Here is a 14,637-nt window from a genome sequence, read left to right as displayed (position 1 = left end):
GGTTTGTTGCAGGCCAGAGAGATGCCTATTAGTGTGGGAGTCCAAGGTTTAGTGCGGGAGGGCTGCTTGGCTCCCCTTTTCAGCAATTCCCCACCACGGGGGTCACTTCAGGCTCACTGGCTCCAGGGTACCTGCCGCCACTGGGAGGGTAAAAAATCCCTTCTCTCTCTGCAGCTGAATCTTCTCCTAATGGTAATGAAGCACTTAGAAAGAAAGCATTTAGTTAGACAAACATCATCATCTGTCAAAGCCATGGCAATAATAAAACCTCTGTTGCCAGAATTCACTTACATTGAGTGATGGGTAGGTGGATTCAACAGCCATGAACTCTTAACTAAATGCATTTTTCCTATAAATTCCCCTGGTACATTAACTTTTACTGATGGCAAATAACTGTGCCTTCTTTAAGGAAACCCATATTAATCTTACAAACCTGCTGGACAGAAGAAAAAAGGCAATTACTACTGACCCAGACAGATGCCATGGCCCTGCTTCTCCAGATCTTCGCAGCTCCTGCCACAAAATGATTTCAGAGCAGACAACAACCCACTTTGTATAAGTGTAGATGCTCATCTAGACAAAGCCCTGGCGTCTGGCAGGCAAAAAAGCCAAGGCACTAACTCCAAGATGCGTGAAGCAGGCTGTCGATTAAACGAGCTGTTGAAATGAGCTTACTGATGGTAGTTTAACTGACAGGCTACTCAATTATTTTCAATGAGGACTGGAAAAAATCCAACTAATACAATTATTGTCCTTTTCATGAGACCAGGGCTGATGCAAGACAGAGGGAAACAAGCCAACAAGCCTTAACATGCCTCCTAGCTGGTCAGTGTAAAGGGAAGAGTTACCTCTGGGGTCACAAATTGTGCTGTGTCTGCAGGTCTGCAAGAATAGGACCTGCTCACACGCTCCTCTTCAATGCACTTGAACTGGTGGGTAGGCACCGAGGAGCAGCATGATGATCCTCCTGACCCCAGTCCTCACTCAGTACCTGTCTGTGGGAAACCATCAAGAGGCAAGGAAGCCCTGGAGATGATAATACACGAAAAAGACCCTCTAGGAGGTGAATTTTAAAGGTCTGGAGATTTTACCTTTACTTGGAAATTCATATTTTACCACAATTCGAAGACATTTCCTGGGGATAAGAAACGGCATTTTTTTTGCAGCCAGTCTTACAGAATTAATGAAAACCTTCAACTTCCCAGGACCCCAGGGTCCCCTGGGGGCAATCGTCCCAATTAACATTTTCTTGATTGCTTGTCATTAGGCTTTCAGAGTGTGAAAAAGTGTTGCAGAGAAATCACAGTTCAGCCACGAAGCTAATCCAGTGGAACATTTTTATTATTGCATCTGAGTGAGGAAGCCATAAAACAGAGAGAGAGGAACTGTGCTGAATCTTTCCAGCTCTTTGAGCATGTACCCCCCAAAGATTTAGTACGATTTCCCCTCTCCCAGCTGTAATTTAAATAGCCCAAAACCTACAGCTTGTGTAGGAGTTTGTTATATGCTTTATTCTCTCATAACTTACACTTGAGGCCTTGTGTTGCAGAAAGTGTTGGTGAATTTAAGACTCAAAGTGCACCAGGGAAGCTCTTGTAATTATCCCCAGGTGAATCAAGAGCTGAACAAAATTATTAATAGAGATAATAATTGTGAAGATGAGGCCCAGCCTCTCTGCCTTTACCTCCTCTGCCTGCAGACCCTACACACACACCTCTTTGTCTCTGCCCAAGGACTGCTTTGAACATTCATTACCATGGATGTGATCGTCACAAATGGGCTGACAGGAATTTGCAGTGTAATGTTCCCATTAAAAATCAGAGAAACCTGTACTCTTAAAATACACAGCCTTTTCGAACCTGCTGTTATGTGAATGCTGGCCCAACCTCAGCCGTGACTAGCTTGCTCAGTGGAGGTAGACCATGACCAGAAGGCAAAAGAGGAGCCAACTGCAGAATAGACCTACAAGAAGCGAATAGGTATATTCCTGGTTACTGGGAAGCCCAAAACCAGACACAGTGCTCCAGGTGCCCCTCATAAATCCCAAATAGAAGGAAAGGATGATGGCCCTCAACCTGCTGCTGAAGTTTTCACTAATGCAGCCCAGGACGTGGTTTTGCACCCTTCTTCACTGCAAGGGCATATTGTTGACTCATGTTCAACTTGCTGTCCACCATGACTCTACAGTCCCTGTAGAAACGAAGCTGTCTACACCATCCAGTTCACACCATGGTTTTGCAGAATTATGCTGGACCAGTTTCAGGACTTTAGAATCATAGAATCACTAGGCTGGAAAAGACCCACTGGATCATCAAGTCCAACCATTCCTATCAAACACTAAACCATGCCCCTCAGCACCTCGTCCACCTGTCCCTTAAACACCTCCAGGGAAGGTGACTCAACCACCTCCCTGGGCAGCCTCTTCCAGTGCCCAATGACCCTTTCTGTGAAACATTTTTTCCTAATGTTCAGCCTAAACCTCCTCTGGCAGAGCTTGAGGCCATTCCCTCTTGTCCTGTCCCCTGTCACTTGGGAGAAGAGGTCAGCACCCTCCTCTCCACAATTTCCTTTAAGGTAGTTGTAGAGAGCAATGAGGTCTCCCTTCAGCCTCCTCTTCTCCATGCTCCCTTTTATCCTACTAGATAATCTTACAAAAGCAGCACTCTTTAACATATATTATTTTCTACCAAACTAATAAGGGCAGAATGAAAGCAGGCTCCAAGGGTGAGATTAACCACATTGCCCAAAGATACACACCAAAAGGAAATCCAGTGCCTGGATGGATGAGAGAATTTCACCATGCTGTTTCACCTTCAGGTCCCTTCTGCCATTCTCAACTAGAACTAATCAGATAAAAAAGCCTTCTAGATTTCACTGGAGCACTGTGAGAGGACTGTGTGGAAACAGCTGTTTACTCCAGAAGGACCAATCCTGATGCGCTGTGAGTGTGGCCACAGTAGGTTTCTATAGCTTGTATCTTACAAGACTGACTCTACTGACTGGATGAAAGCCAGAAAAGGAGCCAGAGGATTAATTATTTCTGTTCCTCTCTCAGTAATTACTAAACATCCATATTGCATAATGTCTGCCCCTAATAATTCTAAAAATAAATAACTTTATTTGCAGTTGTGCTTATAAGGCAAAATTGAAGAACTGACATCAAGCTTGCTGAGTCTTTCATGTGGATACCTCAGCGAGGGAATAGACTCCACACGAATGTCTAAATTTCCTTTCCAGTCACAGGGGTTAACAGGGATGAAATAGAGACAACTGAGAACCCCAGACATGCTCTCACTTACATTTACCACACTGAATGCAGCCAAGATTATTGTGTCTAGCACCTGCCTACTGGGGCCAAACCATCTGTGATGGTGTAGCTCCAGCTGTCCAACAATTGTCCAACCCCATACAGAAAGATGATATCTCTGTGCAGTATGGAGCAAAGACAAAGCACACTCTTGTTTCTCCTTTCTTCAGCTCCTAAGCCCCAGCAGATGAAGGGCAACAAAGGCAACAACTTCTGCTCCTTGTCTATTTTCACCTAATCTATCTAGACTGGGCAAAGACCATGGCTGGAATGATCCTAAAGGTTCCTAAACAGAACTTCTTTGAGCTTTTATTCCATTTTAACTCAGTATTGTACTAAACTTGACATGTCACAATCTCCAGTGACCCATAATTACTCACTTGGACACCATACACATACCATTTCCCACAATTAAGCCTCAGAAGCATAGAACCATAGCATCACTTGGTTGCAAAAGACCTTTGAGATCATCAAGTCCAACCATACCTGTCCACTTCCAAACAATATCCCTGAGCACTTCATCTACCTGTCTTTTAAATACCTCCAGGGATGGTGACTTAACCACCACCCTGGGCAGCCTATTCCAGTGCCCAATAACTCTTTCAGTGAAGAACTCTTTCCTGAAGTCTAATCTGAACCTCCCCTGGTGCAGCTTCAGGCCGTTTCCTCTCATGCTATTGCCTATCACTTGGGAGGAGAGACCAACACCCATCTCACTACAATCTCCTTTCAGGTAGTTGTAGATAGTGATAAGGTCTCCCCTCAGCCTCTTTTTCTCTAGGCTAAACAATCTCAGTTCCCTCAGCCGCTCCTCATAAGACTTGTCCTCCAGCCTATTCACCAGCTTTGTTGCCCTTCTCTGGACATGCTCCAGGACCTCAATGTCTTTCTTGTAGTGGGGGGCCACATAGATATTCCTTTGTAACTTCAGATACGTCCCCAATATCATACAGTTATGAGCATTTAATTACCAAGTGATCATTAAGACTGAGCTATAGAGTTATTGAAGCAGAAGTCATGTAACTATTTAACAGGGATCCCAAAACCCTACCAGTCTGTGTACTAAGTTTATTAGGCACACAACTCATCCACCAGCAGGTGAAGGAGCCTTCTCCCAAAACTATAATGGTCTATAAAGGTTCATTTAAACTAATGCAATATGAACCAAGGAGCAGTGTCTGCACCAAGGGCACCAGGTGGGGTACTGATCAGGTCCATACAACCCTATTCTCCAACCAGTGATGCAAGGGGACACTGGGAATGGATGCTGATCTATGACAAACACCAGGCCATGCCTAAGATTTATCATACTAGTAAACAAGGCTAGAATATTTCCAGATATCATGCTAATAATTTAACAGTGTGCACAACAACACTTCAGTGGTCAGGCCTGTGGCTCCTTGATATGGCATTTCAAATCTAGCATCTACTTTTAAACTTGCACCTGTGACACAACAACCCTACACAACAGTACAGGAGCACTGACGACCGATAGGGGAGTAGCTTTGCAGAAAAGTACTTGGAGGTCTTCATGGATAACAAGTACCAGCAATGTGCCCTTGCAGAAAAAAAAAAAAAAAAAGGCCAACAGTGTCCTGAGTGGAACAAAAGGGATGATCTTTTCCCTTTACTCAGCACTCTCAAGATCATATCTGGAGTATTATGACCAGATGTGTAGAAGAAAGTGTAAACTGGTGCAAGTCCAGTGAAAGGCTTGAGCTCTTGCCCTCTGAGGGAAGTGCACTCATTCAGGTCAGAGAAGAAAAGACTCAGATGGGAATTTGTTGATGCCTTAAAAAGAAATAACTAGTAGGAGGGTGTGGAGAAGATAGGGGCAGAGAATTCTTAGAGGCTGAGGCTGCCAGCAATAAGGCTAAAGGTAACTGTCATGAGTTGCAACACTGGAAATTCCAATCAGACATCAGGAAAACCTTTTTATCATGAGGGTGGTCAATTATCAGAGCAGGCTGACCAAAGACGTAATGGAATCTCTGTTTGGAGACATTCACAGCTTGACCAGACAAGATCCTGGACCTGCTGTGAGCAATGCTTCGGACTAGAGTAGGTTCCTCCCAGCATGTATTGTTCCACAGCTCTATGGTTCTGTGACCAAAAACTATCATAAAGGAAATGGCTTTTAATCTAAATATAGTTGCTTTTAATATGAATACAGCTAAATCATCTTTGATTAAGAATTTACTGAGCTGGAGAGATAAAAGAGTTTGTCATCCTTTCAAATTCCTTACCCCATCTCATCTGGGAAGAAATTATCTTAATTACATACTTTTTCCTTTTTGCACATCTGTAAAAAAATCTTCACTTTACAGTTGGCTCCCAAGCAGTAGATTACAGAATCAAGCCCTCAGTTAAGACTGCAGGAGTTTTTTATTCACTTTGGCTCTACTGCCTTGCTTCCCTCAGGCAGTATGCAATTACTTTAAGGAAAATAAAAGATATTATCCAGCAATGGTGCATGACATTTCCTAGTCACTTCTGTGAAGAACAGCACTGCAGCAGAGCACCCATCAGTAGGTAGAAAGTCACATGGATGAAGTATCAGTGCTTCACTACATTTTAATTTCTGCACAGGTAATGTGAAGAGAGGCAACTTGGTGAAACAAAACTCTGCAGTGAGCTGTTCAGATTCTTACTTCCCAGGTATCTCCCAAACTCCTAAAACTCCTAAAATTGCATGTGTCTTCCCCCATCCTGTGAAGGTCCTGACTGTAAGATTTTAAAAAGCTCTTCTGAACATGATGACAATAAGATGCCAATGCTTCCACTTCTATGAGAGATTTTACTCATTAAATATTATATTATCTACGTAATACATATGACTGTACTGTAGGAAAAGGAAGACTTTTAAGGGGCCATCAGCTTCTCCAGCTTTTAGACAAGCTCAGCCAGCCTTAGACCACCTCTGGCAGCTTTTTTTTTTCTTAAAAATCAACAGTGCCTGGGACTGCACAGATTCCCGAGGTAATCTGTTCCAGTGCTTAACTGTCTTTATAGTTTGAAAGTTTCTCCTAATATCCAAGCTAAATCTCCCTTGCTGCAAATTAAGTTGATTACTTATCATCCTACGCTCTATGGACATGGAGAACCAGCATGCCTAAACCTTCAATGTGATTGAAGACTCCAGTCTTGTTCCCTACTTTATTCTAGACAAGATGATTCCTCCAGCTTTTTCTTGTGGGTCACATTTTACCCTGTTGAGCCTTTTTCGCCTGCATTTTTCTTAAAATGTAACATCCAAAACTGTACGCCAGGAAACAATTTGTAAATGTGAAATAAAAGAAGCTACTTAACAACATATCTCACCTAGGACATGTCAATGCATTCAGAGGAGACATCAGTACTTTTTATGTCAATTTTTTATGCTGTTGTTGGCCTGTCTTCAGTCCATGATCTATCACTACTACCACATCTTTTTGCACAGCACTGTGGAGTAACCACCATTCCTCCACTCTGCATTGGACTTTTCTTTCCTAAAATGCAGTCTTTGGATTGGTCTTTATTGAATTCCACTTTTGTGATTTTAAACTATCTATATATGTTTTTGACAAGATTAATTTCAGTTTTAAATGCTTGAAGTCCCTGTCAGATTGTTGTTCTAATATATATTTAGATCATTCTTCTTACCATCTGTACTTTACCTCTTGCTGTTCTCTTAATTTGACTATAAGCCTTGAAATATTTATCATCAGAAATATTTGCTGCAAATTTTTGTATCTTTCTTTGGCTCTTGGGTCTTTAAGAAGTTCTAATGCAGTCACAAATTTCTTGTTATACATCCTCTTTTCTCCACATCTGTAAAGTTGATTGGTGGGCTGCCTCTTTCTCTTCTTTCCCATATGATTGTGGATCATAACTTCTATTAATAATTCTGTCCACTTTAAACAAAACAAGTAAATAAAAAATTTGCAAACATACAATTCAGTATCAGGCATCCAACCAGGCTACTTTTTCCAGGGGATTTTTATTCTCTGGCTTTCATCATTACCAGTCTTGCTTTTTGAATGCTTCTCATGCTGTTAAACACACTCCACATACCTAATCCAATTATTTCTTGTAAAGCTCTTCACGAATCACCCTTATGCTGTCATTATTATTTTTTTCATCCATCTGTTCTCAAAAATCCTATCATGACTTCCTGGACATTCAGGTAAGCACACAGATGCCTCCTTTTCTCTTGTGTGTATAACTATTATATAAAGCACAGTTTCTACTGACTGCATCTCATGCAAGTATTTATACAAGTAAACACACATATACAGAAAAATCTGTGATTCTACCTCACCCAGCAGAACCAGCTATCAAAATTGCTATCAGATACATGCTGAATCAACTCCTAAAACGCATTTCCAGAACACTGTGCCCTCTTCCATTACTGACCTTCTTTTCCATTTCTTTTTCCTCTAGCTTGTCTAGCCATAATCCTCACTGAGGAATTATTACAGTTATGGCTAAAAAACTCTCTATCTGCCATATAGCCAAGCAGTATTCATCTTCTATAGTCTATATTGGGTTTGCAGTTTAAAGTGGAACACACTATTTACAGCAGCATTAATTTATAGATATGGATTGTAGTTTTGATGAACTTTATATTATTTTATTTTTTAACTATAAGGCCACAAGCTTACAAATAAAATGAGTATGAATCTTCTTTGCTGCCATGGTACTGAATATGTATTAATCACTGGTAACACAGGAGAAGGGAGCGGTAGCTCATAATTAGTGTCTGTCAGTGCTGCTGAAGGAAGTTCAATGAGCGCTACTGGGATTTCTTGTAAAGTAAGTCACTGCTGCGTGTGAGCAAAGGTACCACAGCCACTCCTGAAGAGTAAGAATAATCAGCTTGTACAGAGCTTTTATCCAAGGCATATCAAATTGGTTTCCCAGTATTAATTAACTTTCACAGTGTTCCTGTGTGGTACATTGCTATTGTTATTCAGAAGCAAAACAAACTTTGCTAATTTACCATCAATTGTCTGAAGTTATTAACATAACCCATACGCAAAACACACAACTATTCTCATTCAAAGACACTCAGCCTTTAAAAAGATCAAGATAGCCACACATTTATGGATATCTTTTCAGTTAAGAGACAACATTAATTGAACATGCTCACTGAAGATGCAGTCCTGTGCCTCCATCCTGAGGTGAAAGTGAACCCAAAGCCAGATCTGTTACTTCTCACATTTAAGAGTATTTTCATATCCTGTAGAGTAGATGTATGCAGTCTTTCCAGAGAAGCAAGGCTGTGCACACCAGCTCTGCTGGGGCTGCAGCCAATCCACACACAATGCTCGTGCTACCATAGTCACTAACACATCCGCCAGGGGAGGTTTAGGCTGAACATTAGGAAAAAATGTTTCACAGAAAGGGTCATTGGGCACTGGAACAGGCTGCGCAGGGAGGTGGTTGAGTCACCTTCCCTGGAGGTGTTTAAGGCACGGGTGGATGAGGTGCTGAGGGGCATGGTTTAGTGTTTGATAGGAATGGTTGGACTCGATGATCCAGTGGGTCTCTTCCAACCTGGTTATTCTATGATTCTATGATCTTTCCTGAGTGGCAAGGGAGGAATGCCACCTGCTCCCCTCTAGCCCATAGTGCTACCAAGACACTGGAAGCAACTCAGGGCCATCAGAGCAGGGGATGCAGGGTGTACCCTCTCTCCCCATGGTTCACAGGGTTCAGTTCCCACAGTAGAGTACTGGCAAATATGTGGTCACTTGAAAGTCAAGTGGTCTAGTGGTGCCTACATGGACATGCTGAAACAGAAGTCCTACCTAAATAACTAATGGCATTTTTGTTTACCTAGAAGCATAAATTATGAGTCCCCCCAGGAAGCTTGTCTATATAACCAAAGACATGTAATAACTGCTGACAGTCTCACATGATGTACAGCTTTATTTTGACATCTAAAGGATTATTTTCAATTATTTCCTCCAGGACAATTATGCTTATTCTAGCCCCATAATGCATTGTGTCAGTCATCTCTGGACATAAAACACTTTAATAGTGTACAGTAAGCTTTTTCCTTCCACACAAAATATCTTTGGACCTATAATTACATTTCATAAAACTTCAGTACCATAATTTAGCAGTACCTTTCATAATGTTAGGTCTGCATTTGTACAAAATAAAAAAAATAAAAGCCTTATATACTGTTTATCTCTAAAGCTTTAATTTATTTCTTCTCTATACAAAGTGTCAAAAGTTTGGTCAAAGCAGTGTGTTACAAGGTGAGAAATAGCTAGTATAACACCTTGCCAAGGCCATCCCACAACAGGCAGCAAAAGAGGATTAGTCTGGGTTTGAAATTAAGCTAACTTTAACACGTAACTTTGGTAATAGTAGATCAATAAAGTCCTGACCATCTATTATTCCACTTACTTCCAACCCCAGACTATTTCACATCATTTTAGAGGAGGACAACTCTCTGGCTAGGCTGTGCCAGAGTTTTCTGCTCTGCTGCAGATTCCTTTTCTAAAATCCAGCAAATCACCAGGTGCTTTCAGGACTGAGATAAGAACGTAGGGGTAGTAAGGGCGGCTACAGCAAGGACAGACTCAGGTAACTTGGTAGGATTCCTATACAGTAAATAAAGCATCAAAACTCAATGGAAATAGACTTTTATTTTCAAAGAAACAGATTTCCTTCCCTCACACCCATTCTCTCACTTTCCTCATTCTTCTGTGGTTATCAGCACTGAGATGTGTGCGTCCAAGTAGCCTGTCCAGAATAACTCATGATGACACAGAGGGTGACAGACACCAGCTAGCAAGTCCCAGCCTCCTGGCTTCATCTTGAGCTGTGATGAAATGCTTAAGCTTTGGAATCTTCACAATCTCTCTTGCCAAAGAAGGCTCATGTCCAGCATGAGTTGTTTTGCAGCAGTGTGGCTCCATATCTATAATGAGACTTGTAATCTTAGAGCAACCATCACTACTTCCAACACTTACGCTTGCTTTTATTTAAATTCCTCTTCTGTTTTGTCTTGCTTTTCTCTGTCTTTTGACTTACAATGTATACACAATTATTTTAAATACTACTTTGACATTTATTCTGGTGCCTTTATACAGGCAGAGTGTTGTTCACACTCTATATACTGACAGATTTGATTTACAAATTTCTACACTTAAGAATGTACTAGCAGCAGTAGGGGTCTCACCTTAATATGTAGGGTAGAAGCACATTCTCACGCAAATGCCATCTTTCATAGCTTTCGGGTACAGGAACTGGAGATCCAGGATATGGAAACCATTCATTGTAAGAACAAGCAAAGCCACATAGGTGCAGTGGAATGAGTTTGTGATATATTGCTCTATCCATCAGCTCAAAGGCACAATTTTCATTCAAGCCATGGCTCACACTGCTGAATAGGGGTTAAATCAGAGACATGAGCCCAGATTTTCTACCAGCAGATGGAACTTCATAGGAACACAAGTCACACTGGAATTATTAGTCGCACAGGCACTGTGGGTGTTCACAAGCAACATTCACAGCGTATTGTTAGTGACTTAGAACAAACATAGTTTAGTTGATCATGGTTCTGTTCATTTCTTGACCCCAGGTGGTACTTTTGGGAGCTTGGAAAAACATAACTCTCATGATATTCAGGAGACCAAGGGTAGAATTGGGATCCTAAGTTTGTGCACATTTGAACATTTCAGAAGTAATTCACATGTAAGAAAAATGCTTCTTACTGTTTTAGGGAGTGTTACTAAGTAGCTCGGCTCCCCCTTGCTCCACAATTCTCAATTAGTATCATGCACATTGGTAATAGGAATCAAGATCATTAACCTGTAAATCATTGGTTCAAATCTCAAACAGGTCATTAGTGACTAGAAGACATTAATATGTAATGACTGGTTTCATTCCAGTGGACAAATACTCAATGCTGCTGCTGGTATTACTAAATTATTTCAGTAGAGACCTAGAAAATGTACAAGGTCCAGATTGTGCTTCTGCTAATCTGATATCTGAGCCAGTCTCTCTATCAAGCTTTGAAATTGTATTTTTTTTTCCTTGGTGTTTTCAAAAGTAGCTCCTACAACATTGCTGGGAAATAATGAAACAGTCTGGAAAAAAAAAATTAAAAAAGCACTTTTAAATGTCTGAATCTAGTTTTCTAGAGATTTCTGTCTTGTAACTCAACCATTGTAGACTGAAAATAAATCCAAAAGAACAAGAAATGCATTTTCCACAGCTAGGACATTTTATAATGTCTCTGTCTCCTGTATGGATTTCTCTGCTCAATCAACATCTGGAAATCCCAGTGGTCCCTGTTAATACGCAGAACTAGTCTACAGTGTAGTTATAGCAAGCCTCATCCATCCCACAGCAAGTCTGTCTAAGGGCTGGAAGAACTCTCGTACGCCACAGAGGTCAGAACCCTGCAATCTAAAACAGCCCAACAACATTCATGTCACAAGCATTGCCAGACACATAACACTTCCAACAGCCTCTAGCAAACTTGAACTGGAAGTCAGGACAGATTACTGAGAAAAAATACACCATTATTGCTCAATGCCTTCTAATTTAAGCATTCACTACTGAGAACACAGCATTGGGTTAGAAGGACCATTGGTCAAAGACAATATACGTTTTGTTAAGCAAGATCAGAAATATAAAGACCAAAAATGACAAAAGGTTCAATATGTCATAGGAGGAAAACAAGAGATATTAGGGATATCACTAACATCCTAAGCACTAATAAGGATTTTTAAAAAAAAAAAAATGAAAACAGGCAGTAGACCCCAGGTGCCAGACCATTATAGACTGCCATCTGACTACACAGGTAGCAGCCTTGTACAGCCACTCTCATGTATTTACAATAAGTCATTATATTAGTCAGAAGCCACATACTGACCTTTGCAGTCCATTAATTTTATTTTTTCCTCCTGTTCAATTAGTGCAAGACCTTGAGACATTGTGGGTAACCCCAGGAGAACTTAATTAAGAATTAATATAAAGCCAACCTGTGGTGCAAAGCTCTGAAGCACTTCTGTCACCACGTGTTTATGGTAATGAAACCATGATGAAGATTCTATCGCTGAGTAAAAGACTTTTGAATGTACAGTCACTGACCTGCAAACTGCTCACATGGTGAATATATTAGGACATTTGCCTAAAGATCTCTCTCACAGCTGAGAAATAAGTCAGGCTGGTTTTGAATAGGATTTAACGAACTAATCACCATGTACAACGTTTGCAAATTGCAAATCCTCACACCTCCCACTGCAAACAAGGCTTAGGTATTCAGCATGTAAAATCCAATTAATAAATAGCTTAGAGTGTATGTATTTTAAGCTACTACACATCAAAAGCAAAAAATCAGATTCTCATTCCTTCTGTGCTTATAACGTAGCACACATTGAAAATATCACTTCAGCAAGGACTAATAGTAAAAGTAACCAGATAAATTTAAGCAGCATTTGCATATCTTCCTCTTACATGTCAGCGTGTTAACAACATGTTCAAAATCGGCACTGGTGTAGAACCATGACATACAGCAGTGCAACCAGAGAGAGGGAATATTTTTGTGTGAGCGTCATCCTACAAGTTCCCAGCATGCTCAGTTATGAAGAGGCATAGTCAAGTCTCACTACCTTCTGTGCAAAGGGTAAAAACATCCAACAGAATAAAAAGGAAACCAGTTGTTTATTTATTATCTAGCATAAGTTTGCTCTGGCTCACGTTACAACAAGGCAGCTGGAGCAAAGAGAGCCAGTGTAGAGCAAGAGGTGTGTTCCCTCTCCTCCCTGCAAGTATCACCACAGAGCGTGAACAATTTTGTTCTGCCTGTAGGATTTGTGAGCTATCCTTGCAACCCTCCTGCCTGTATGGAGGGCAAGAACAGGTTCAGGAAGGTTGTGTGTCCTCCTCACGATGTTAAATGAACTCACAGGCCAGCCAAAGCTCCTTCCTTGACCCACACTCTTACTGGGCTTTGCTCCCTGGTGTCCTGGTATCTGCCTGTGCCAACCTCAGGCTTTATGGGGCAATACTGCTCCAAAATTGACAGAATCAGGCCCTGGGGGACATAGAAGCCATAAACAGTTGCTGTCTGTATTTTACCTCACCTGCATAAAAATAGATCACTCCAGTTTCCAAAACAAGCAGTTAACCTTCATAAGCATAACCTATATTTTTCGAAGGAGGAGAGGAAGAATACTCTCCTGAGCTAGCTGATTACTTTAATAAGGCATAAGACACTTATTAAAAATCATGCATTTAAAACTTCTTTTGTTTGATCTACAACAAACTGACAAATCAAAAAAAATCAAAGTTATAGATGATGTTTTATTTCAGAAAAGGAACAGAAGTCTAAGATACAGACTGAGGACAGCAGAGCTGTCTCCAGATGAAATTCTTAACTTGTGTTGTATTAAATCAGGCAATTAACATTATAATCTGGAGGCACAAAAGCCAATATTTCTTAGTTTTTCTGAGTTATTTTCCTTAGGGCTTGACAATGACACTGAGACACAGCTCTCAGTAGAGGGTAACATTTAGTTATACCACATTACAAGGGAGCCTCGGGAGGAATTCACACATTCCTATTTTGTCTTGCTCAGAGGGGAAAGAATTTTACTGCGTGCTTGAAAAAGGCTTTTGCTTATTCCTTTCTTCTCCACTTCTACTTCTCCACTCCAGTCATGTCTAACATCAGACAGAGCTAATCACTTTGGAGGAATGTTCATTCTCCCATTATAACAAGGATGTATTTCACAGAATCACAGAATAACCAGGTTGGAAGAGACCCACCGGATCATTGAGTCCAACCGTTCCTATCAAATACTAAACCATATCCCTCAGCACCTCGTCCACCCGTGCCTTAAACACCTCCAGGGAAGGGGATTCAACCACCTCCCTGGGCAGCCTGTTCCAGTGCCCAATGACCCTTTCTGTAAAGAATTTTTATCTAATGTCCAGCCTAAACCTCCCGTGGCGGAGCTTGAGGCCATTCCCTCTTGTCCTGTCCCCTGTCACTTGGAAGAAGAGGCCAGCACCCTCCTCTCTACAACGTCCTTTCAGGTAGTTGTAGAGAGCAATGAGGTCTCCCCTCAGCCTCCTCTTCTCCAGGCTAAACAACCCCAGCTCTCTCAGCCGTTCCTCATAAGGCCTGTTCCCCAGCCCCCTCACCAGCTTTGTTGCTCTCCTCTGGACTCGTTCCAGAGCCTCAAAATCCTTCTTGTGGTGAGGGGCCCAGAACTGAACACAGGATTCGAGCAGCGGTCTCACCAGTGCCGAGTACAGAGGGAGAATAACCTCCCTGGACCTGCTGGTCACGCCGTTTCTGATACAAGCCAAGATGCCAT

The sequence above is a fragment of the Phaenicophaeus curvirostris genome, chromosome 1, assembly GCF_032191515.1.
Source record: "Phaenicophaeus curvirostris isolate KB17595 chromosome 1, BPBGC_Pcur_1.0, whole genome shotgun sequence".
Lineage (NCBI taxonomy): Eukaryota > Metazoa > Chordata > Aves > Cuculiformes > Cuculidae > Phaenicophaeus > Phaenicophaeus curvirostris.
This window is presented reverse-complemented; position numbering follows the sequence as displayed.